Here is a 9718-nt window from a genome sequence, read left to right as displayed (position 1 = left end):
ATTTGTTTTCAAAAAATGCTTTCAATAATAACCAAAACTTATTTTAACATTTTTTTTGTCTTCTTCACTGTGAATAGTATGAAAAATAAGTTAAGACAAGAGATTTATTAGATGCTTTACTGTATCTCCAGAGACTATCACAGGGTCATTTTAGAGTTAACCAAAACACCTAAACTACTTATGTGAATCTCAGAGTGAAATGAGATCAGAATATTTTCAGTCAAGTTGTGGTTTATCCCATTGCCAGATGTGAGTGAGAAAGAGTAAAGACTGCACCTTTCTGAGGTTTATTTTCCTTATCCAGCAAATGGAGATAAAAGTTCCTACTATCCCACCACCAAGCTGTCAGGTATCAATGAGTTGATGTGAAAAGTGTTCTCAAACTAAGACATAGTAAAGAAGCATTATTACTACAGCTAAAGTTTATATTAATGAAATTGCTTATGAATATCACACATCAAACTATTGAAAAATATTATTTTTTCTTATTTCATGCAGATTTGTAATCATATACAGGCTCTCAGGTAAGCAGAATCTTCAGTTAATCACTGAAACATTGGCTGCCCAATAATTGTATAGTTGCTGATTCTGTTGGATATTTTATGACCTCCATTTGAAGAAAGTATGCTGTATTATTCATTCATTCACACATCAAGTATTTACTGAGCCATCTGCCAAGTGTCAGGCAGTGTGCTAGGCACTGAGGAAACATGAGTGAACAGAATAGTCACATTCCCTCTTCTCATGGAGCTCCCAAGCTTACAGTAACACAGATGTAAGAGTCCTTCCTGGGTGGAAAGAGAGCTCAACTGAATTAGCTTATAATAAAATTTCCAAAAGCCAGAGCTGAATAAGCTAGGAATTACATCTAGCTACCAATAATAGAAACCAGATGACAGTAGCTTGAACATATCAAGTGCTATTCTTTCATACAAAATGAAATACAAAAGTAAGCAGTTCAGGGCTTGAAGGGTAACACAACTAGGTTCGATACTATACCAAGTGCATCCCGTCCTGTCTCAAAGTCATAAGATGGTTCCTGAAGTTCCAGATATCTTGTCTACTTTCCAGCAAGAAGAACTAAAAATAACAAAGGGGAAAATTTAGAAAATTCCCCACTCAATGGCCACTTATTTGTCATCCTGTTAAAAAAGAAGGGGAAATATTGGAGAGTGTCGTGAGCTAGCTATGTCATTAATATAGAGCAAACACATTTGTTTCTTTCCACAAAGTTAGAAGGTATTGAATAACAAATTCACAGGCTACACCACTTTCATCGGTATCAGTTCACTGAAAATTTGTCAGTCACCTTGTAGTCATGAGCCAGGAAATCACAAGTTCTTTTTTGCTTTAATCTTAATTTCTAATATCTGTAACACCCCCAAATCACACATCGCACTTAACACAGGAAGGCTAAAAAAAGGGCTAAGGCTGCCACAGGGGTTCAGGAGGCTGAAATGAAAGCAAAGGCAGAGAGCAGATACAAATGCCAAGAGTCACTGTGGGTGGTCAGATGAGATTTTATGAACCAACCAAAGAAGTGACAGCAGGAACTTACTCTAGGTCAAAGTGGAAGGTGGTTTCAAAGTGTCTTATTGAAGCAGTCAGCTTGTGATGTCAACTTGGAGTGGGACCTATGTGGTTGTCACAGGCAGGAGAAACCATGCTTCACAGGAGCCCAAGGACAGCTATTCAGAAGTTTATCACTGTGGTGATTTTCTTGGGCAAAGCTCATGACAAGTGATCAAGTGAAGGGGTCAAAGGGTGGCCATACCCAGTCTTGGACTGCTCCTCCTTTTATGGGCCATGAGGGAGGTCATTGAACACATTCAGTGGTCTGGTGTGTTCAATAAACTCTTGGGCCTGTTTTTTTCTATGAGAGTTGGATATAGCCATGCATCCATGTGCTTCTGATTAATTTGATAAGTACGCAGGTGGTCATTCTTATTAGTACAATTTATTTATCAGTTTGTGCCTTACGGTTGTGCTAGGCAGTTGGTGATTGGTCATTTAAACACACAAGGTATGGAGTCATTTCACCTCAGCCCTTAAACCCAAAATGGAATCACTTGTGGCAAATGACTGCTTTACAAACTGGAGTAATTCAGATTTAGGCATTGTCTGAAAACTACTGGTCTACACATCATAGAGTAACTCTGAACAGAACATAGCCTGCGATTCATAGACAGCTAGATGTCTCCCCCACAGCTCAGAATTAAAAGCCAGATTATTTAATGGGGCTCTAGCCTGTCAGTACAAAATAGATGGGGGCAAAATACATCTGTCAAAAGAGGAAGCAAAAAAAAAAAACAATGGAAGAGGATGATGTTATATGGGAGGCTGAAATTATAACAATGTTAATCCTTCATGTGGCAGAGAAGGGCTGGCAGGGGTGCTGACTCTCTCCTCCCACATCTCTGACCAGCCATGCTAATTATATAGCACACAATAAATATGTGTTGAATGAATTTGGCACACTTTCCACTGAAACTGGTCTCACCCTCAGAATCCTTCAAACACTGGTCTCCAGGAGCCACTACCACAGATGCAAAGAGAAGGGAAACAAATCTGCCACCCTCATGCTGGAGCCAAATTGGCCTAGGCTCAGCAACCTGTATGCACCTTGCAAACACCAATTTTTATGATAATTCTTTCTTATTACTTAGTCAAGTTGTTTTTTTTTATTTTAAGGAGAAAATAATGCTAACAGGGTTACAAGTAAATAAAGGAAAGAATTTTTTCCCTTTCTGCACAGATTATAAAATGAGATAATGACAGTATACATCTAAGAATAAAATATGGTAAGGAAAACAGGATTGCATGTGAAAAAAAAATCCCCCCAAAATTAAAACTTGGCTAACTATGAAAACAGCTGCCTCCCCACACAGAGTTGCTCCTTGTAGATTCATTCCAGGTAAAGGATAGTCTGTTGAAAATGATTTCTGAAGAGAGAAGAAAAGGAAAGTCATGCAAAGTATCAGAATATAGACAGCATTCACTCCATTCATATTCATTAAGTGCCTACTGGGTACATAGTACCGGTCCAAAATTGCCAGGATAATCAAAATTGACATCATCTTTATCTAACAAGGAAGTAGGGAAGGTAGACATTGACCAAATTTCACATTAATGATTATCTATGAACAAACCAAATTAAGCATCCTGAAAAAAAGGGGGATCCTAGAACAACCACAATGAACAAATACTAAGGCATTCCCAGGAATGTGCATGTGCACCAGGGCCGGTGGAGAGGACCAGAGTCTACCCCAGCAAGCAACACATACCAGGACCCCCAGGCAGGAAATTACTCAGCAAGTCTAACATGCTGCAAGGAGGCCTGTGTGGCTAGGGAGAGGGTCAGGTGGCCAGTGGCTCAAAGTGAGGCTGAGAAACAGAGAGCACCAGCCTTGATGACCTCAGAAGCATTTAAATTTTCCTCCTTGCTCGCATAGGAACCTATGAAAGGACCTTGAGAACCAGGTGATGCCACAATGTGTGTGCCCTGGGGTTCTGTGTGACTCAGTCCTCTCTGTAGCATCTCATGCTGAACTGGGGTTAATAGACACATCAAACGAACAAACAAAACCAACCAATGAGTGAAGAATTTTGTGTGAGAAATCATTCTGGCAACAGCATGCATGATGATATTTGATACAGTCAAAATTTCCTACTAGAGAGATAAATCTGAACAACACAAACAGAAATAGAGAGGACAGTCTGGATCCAAGATGCATTTAGGGAGTTTATGGAGGGAAGGATCTAGGGTGACTATAATTTTCTGGTCTGGAGGGGTGGGTATCAATCCACCTACACCATCTAGTGTTGCTGTTTCCTGTGATCAGGAACATGAGAAGGAGACAATGTCATGAAAGAAATGTGATTAATCCAGCTAGACATATTCATTTGAAAATATTCATGAACTATCCAGAAAGAAATCTATGTAAATCTGTACCTCAGAGGAAATTTCTCTCTCTCTCTCTCTCTCTCTCTCTCTCTCTCTCTCTCTCTCTCTTTCTCTCTCTCTCTCACACACACACACACACATACACACATACAAACACACACACACATGAGATGAATATAAAGATAAGAGTTAAAATTGTAAGTTAATTAATATTAACAATGATAATAAAAATGCCTGGGTAGATCTTTAACCATCATACAATTAAACCCCTCCTTTTAGAGCAACTAGACCCAGGTCATGTAGTGAGGTTTGTTGGTCGCATGCCCACAGCCATTGCTGGGATCCATTTGGTGAGTCTGATCACTCCTCCCAGGGTCTTTCAAAAAGCATGATCTGTCCATGCCAATGTACTAGAAGCACAAGAGCCACGGCAAGGATTCGCACTTTGTCTCCGTAGCCCTCAGCCCTCCTAGACCACTTCAGCAGGCAGGTTCCGGTTCCTTAATTGGATTTCTGCGACCCCATTTCCTAAGAATGCCCTCTCAACAGGTCCTTTGCATCTCTTCCAGGATGCAACTTTTTTGTTCTTCTCCCTTCTGTCTGGCCACACTTGCTGAATCAGTGTCCCTTTGAGAAGAAGAAGCTTCTCTAACCCCTGAAACCTCCACCAGGTCCCCACCTCACCTTGGCACCCCTTAGCCATTTGTTAACATACTTGCAACTGAACACAGCCAGACAGGAAGCTTCAGCAAGTCTTACCACATCATTTTAATGAAAACATTGGACACACTTGATTCTTTCAGACTACAAAAGTCAAAATATCAGTTACTGTGTTGAATACTTAATACCTTAGAATTTCTGGCAGTTTGTCTATAAAACAGGAATTTTCTTCTCTTCTGGCTTCTGTGTTTGAATTAAATGCCAATGAGGTCATGACATAGGTAAGAGCTTTTACAAACTATTACCACTGCATCAATAACACCACTGCTGAAATAAGTCGGGGCAATTAGACCACAGGCAATAAAATAAAATAAAATAAAAACTTGGTGATGCCACTGAAAAATTACTCAGGGGGAAAAAATAACACACACACACACACACACACACACACACACACACACCATGCAGGCTTAATTAAAGTTCATTATTGTCAGCATTATGTGTATGCAAGGTTTTTACTTTCAAGTTAGCAGAATGACCCAAAGTATCTTTTCTGTGTCCAGGTATTTTCTCTCAGCTGGCCTGTTGATAAGCGAATGGAGTCTTCAGTCGGTTTACCCTTCTACAGCCTGACTTACTAAGTCTAAAATCACTGGCTTCTTTTACCACTCTTGCCCCTGCCATTTTATTCCTTTGCACAATGAGCTTCGCATTGACTCTAGTTTTGATAGAGTCAAACTATCCACCTACTCACCGACCTTTAAAACAATTTAATCACTCTTCAGGCATTCTAAGTCACCCACATTTTGTTCGTTTCTACGTGACTCTCAAACACATCTTTGCCCTCTTTTTTTCCTGCTCTCCCAAACTAATAGATCAAAGTTTTTATTTGATGAAATATATAGGAATGACTTTTCCATATGTGACAAGCTATTGTGAATGACCCTGAAAGGGACATTGATCTATGAAAATGCAAAATCATCATGTGTGTGTTAAATAGCCTTTATTCAGGGACTACAATTACTATTACTAATAATCATAATAATCAACATAGCTCTAAAATTATTATTTTCTCTATAAAGCCTGCTGTAAATTATGATATGCTTTTCCTTTAATTTAACTAAAACACCATCTACTGGAATTTCCCCAAGCCAATAATTTTACAATAATTTTACAAAACAATGCAGTAAAGAAAGTAAGAGCACTACTTCTTCAAACCCTAACTTAGATAAAAAACCAAGCAATGTAAATGTTGATTTTTCTCCTGTTTAGTCATCCTATAAAGTAAGTATTATTGGCTGTGTTTTATAAGACTCAGATATATTAAGAGGTGGCCAAAGGCCACAGAGCTAATAAATGACAGTGGAGGTGTGAATCTGATTCTCTCAAAAACTAACACTCAGGCCCTTTCAACTAAGCTCACTACTTCCCAAAGGTATCTGGCATCTTTGAGTGAAAGGGGAGAAAGTATTTGAAAAGAAATGACACTAGATATTGACCTCTTCTTGCAAACAGCATGAAGGACCATGTCAAAGTCTGGCAAACTTAAAATATCACACATTTTACAAATTTAAACATGACTCAAAGCAAAGTGTTCATCCTACGTTAGTAAGTAGAAGGCGTCTAAAAATGTAAGGTATATCTCTGCCAAAATCAGATATGTGAGTTGCTTAGTTGTTTTTTTTTTTTAAGTCATTATACATCAACCACACAGTCACAGATGATCAATGCAGATCTCAAGCCATTCAAGTTGATGAAGGAAATCAGTGCAATTCAATTAAACCTCAAGATGTTTCAGTTTGGTTGAGTTCACTTTCTTGACTGTGTGTAGAAATTTTTAGCCAAGAAAAATGAACATACTTTATGAAGTCCTAAAGCGAAAAAAAAAAATCTTATTCCAGAAAATGTGTGGAATGGGATGGAGAGATGGAAGGAAAAGTCAGGACATACAAATGTGAAGCAATCCAGTGTTGTGGTGTGGACACAATTTATATAATACCACCTTCTACAATGGAGAACAAAGAATCCCTTGTCTTGTAGAAGGATATCTGACCTAATAGACCCTGAAGAAGAGCTGAATTGCTTCTCTTGGGCATGACATGTTTTTCTCTGACTTATCTTGCTTGCACAATCAGGAGTTAGAGCACTGAACTTAATACTAATTTTGTCATTAATCTCAAGATCACTAGAGTCATGCTTTTTTCCTCCTTAAATTCTAACTTTGTATTGAGAAACACAAACATTAGCACACTCATAAAAATGCCTTGCCTGGACACAAAAAGAAACATGTTTATATAATGGCCTCCGTGGAACCTTAAAACAAATAATAACAGGCAACTTGATACAAAGGTAACATTGAGCATCTTTAATAAGAATTAAAATTTCTCTCCTGGAATTACTTACCACTTTCTTAATTGGCTGGATTTATCCTAGTAGGTCAAGTTGTGTGTTTGAATGATTTCCTGTGACACTTGAGTAACAAGATCCTATGTGTGTCATTTTATATTTGGTGAGAGAATTGTTCATGCTCTAATTATATTATAAAGGGAACAGCTTCATTAACCAAAGTGGCAGAAATAACAAAAGCATCTAATGCTTATTCCACCTGGACGTTTCACAAAGCTCCACGACTCTTCCTATTCAAAAATGCCTCTCTGGCGAATTTATTAAAATGAGCTTTCAACAAAGCCACTGACTGGAGAGAAGATAGACTCAGCTGTGCTAAGACCTGATTTCCTCTGAGTACCAAATAGCTTCATAAATATTTCAGTACAGGGCTAGGAGGAAAACATTTGAAAATTCGAAAGTATGGCAGTCTGAAGTTTTAGGAATAGTCAGAAATGATTCAAGTTAATTCAAATTTGTAGAGCACCTATTGTATATTAGGCTGTCATCAATGCTAGTGATTTAAAAACAATTTTTACCTTCGGAGCCTTCATGGAAATAGTGGATGAGGTAGACATGGGAATAAACAGCCCAGAGGTGTGGTGGTTAGCGCTCTGGGAGGGACATAGAAGTCTAAATAAAAGCCACAGCAGCAAAAACAGTCCTCGTTTGAGCCTCCGCTGACTGTCCCTTTGCTTGCTAAGTGTCGTCCGTGTTACTTCATTTAATCCTCACGATCATTGATGGACTCAGGTGTTTTGAAGTGCAGTGAGTCGCTGAGTACCTGCTATACACTAGGCCCTGTACCAGGCACTGGATAAACAGTGGGCAGGGAAGACCAAGATTTCCCTTTCATGGAATTTCCACTGTCTTAGGGAGGAAATAGAAAACCAGAAAAATAGCAAAATTATATAACTTAGAAGGTTATACAGTCCATGGAGAAAATTAAAACAAAATATAAAAACAAAATATAAAAATAGATGTACAATTATACAGGGAGTGGTCACTGACATTTGAGCACAGACTTGAAGGAAGCAGGAAACTAGCTCCAGAGGCAGTGAAGCAGCTAGCTGATCACACTGAGACAGTCAGGAGTTGCCACAGTACAGAAGACAGGGAGAAAGCCATACCACAGAAGTGAGGAAGATGGCCGCACTGCAGAAGTGACAGAGCCAGACATGTGGAGGAAGAAAAGGAACTAGCATTAATGAAAATGTGAAGAGTTAGCCCATCCTACATAAAGGAGGCAGTGTGTCAGGCTGAGGAAGGGAGGGAGCTACCTACATGCAGAAACAAAGGACCAGTTGTTTTTTTTTTAAAAAAAAGGAATGCATGAAATAATGCCATTTCTAGAAAATTATATGACATAAGTACAAAGAGTATGAAAATATTCACTGAAATGGTGATTATAATTTATCGTCAAATGGTAAAATTTCAGTACACTGTTTATCTCTGTCTTCAAATTTCCTGCTTTATGTGAATGGGTTTTAATGGAAGTATGTTTTATAATGAAAAAAATGTGCTTTTCTTTATGAAAAAAAGTTGAATTAGCATACATTTATATAAGTATTTAGTGATTCAACAGAGCCTGCTAGATACCTCCTCCATCCATTTTTCCTAAGTAACAAACACCTTGATTTTAGTGGTCATGGTACTAACTAGCAAGTACTTACACAGACTCTTACTACAAGGCAAGGCGATGAGAGAAGGTTCATCCCAAGGTCTGCAACTGAAAGGATTGTGAATGATTCTAAAGAATTGGCTTTAAAGAAAAGTCCATAGTGGGCTATCTCAGTTCTTCATACCACTGGCTTGGAATCAGACATAATCACTGGCACACAGATAACTTCTTAGAACATAAGGATGAGACTCTTGTCCTAGGGCTGTCAGGGACAATTTCATTAACTACTTTACCAGCCCATGACCCCCATTTTCAGGTGATTTCATAACAAAAATAAGGTCTTATGTACTTATGCCACTTTTATTTTTGTGGTTTTCTGACACAAACAGCTTTATTCAATCCTGGCTAATATCATACAGAAAGCACAAAGCAGGGCCCCACCTGTGTCCTCTTAGTCCCCGTTCAGCACTCTTCCCATTATGCCACAATTGCCTTTGCACACAGGATGCAGGTCCTAGAAGAGCAGACATGTGGGCTGTCTTGGAGGTTGGATCAGAACTGAAACCGTCATATACTGCCAAGTGCTAGAGGGAACATTCAAAAGGTGGTAGATCAACTAGAAGCAATTAGAAATATTAGAAAGCCAAACTGATGTTAAAAACCAAAGTTTCTTTTAGTACCAAGAATACCCAATTAGAAAAACAAATAGCATCAATAATAGCAGCAAAATTTATAAAACATCTACCTAGAAGAAAAGGTGCAGATTTATAAGAAGAAAACCATAATACTTTAATGAATGAATCAGATGGCCTAAAGAGATGGTCTAAACAAATGTGTCTTATCTGGAAAGTAACCGTCATTGAAAAGACTTGAATACCATAAAAAAAAAAAGAATTAAAGGTTTTTCCCTATGATACCAAAAGAGATTTAAAAATCAGTGTACTTATAGGTGCATAATTCTGATGCCAAAATTAACAGACAGATTCAACAAAAAGAACTCAGCTCAAAAACAGATCCCAATATATATGGATATTTTGTATGTGATAAAAGCATCATTTCAAATTAGTAGGAAAAGAATGGATTATTTAGCTGATGATATTGGAAAATCGTATCTATATCAAAAAAATTAGATACCTCACCACAAATAT

The 9718-nt window shown here is 38.2% G+C and overlaps 1 long non-coding RNA gene across 1 annotated transcript in view; it reads right to left on the bottom strand.

The window, feature by feature from the left end:
• Positions 1-9718, bottom strand: part of LOC125619790 — a 28898-nt gene continuing 19180 nt past the window's right edge. The window contains exons 3-4 of the long non-coding RNA XR_007351381.1: positions 9012-9154; positions 1-1080 (exon numbers count right to left, since the gene is read on the bottom strand). This is a non-coding gene — a long non-coding RNA (uncharacterized LOC125619790). The remainder of the gene's footprint in view (positions 1081-9011; positions 9155-9718) is intronic.

The sequence above is a fragment of the Marmota marmota genome, unplaced genomic scaffold, assembly GCF_001458135.2.
Source record: "Marmota marmota marmota unplaced genomic scaffold, marMar, whole genome shotgun sequence".
NCBI lineage: Eukaryota > Metazoa > Chordata > Mammalia > Rodentia > Sciuridae > Marmota > Marmota marmota.
This window is presented reverse-complemented; position numbering and strand designations above follow the sequence as displayed.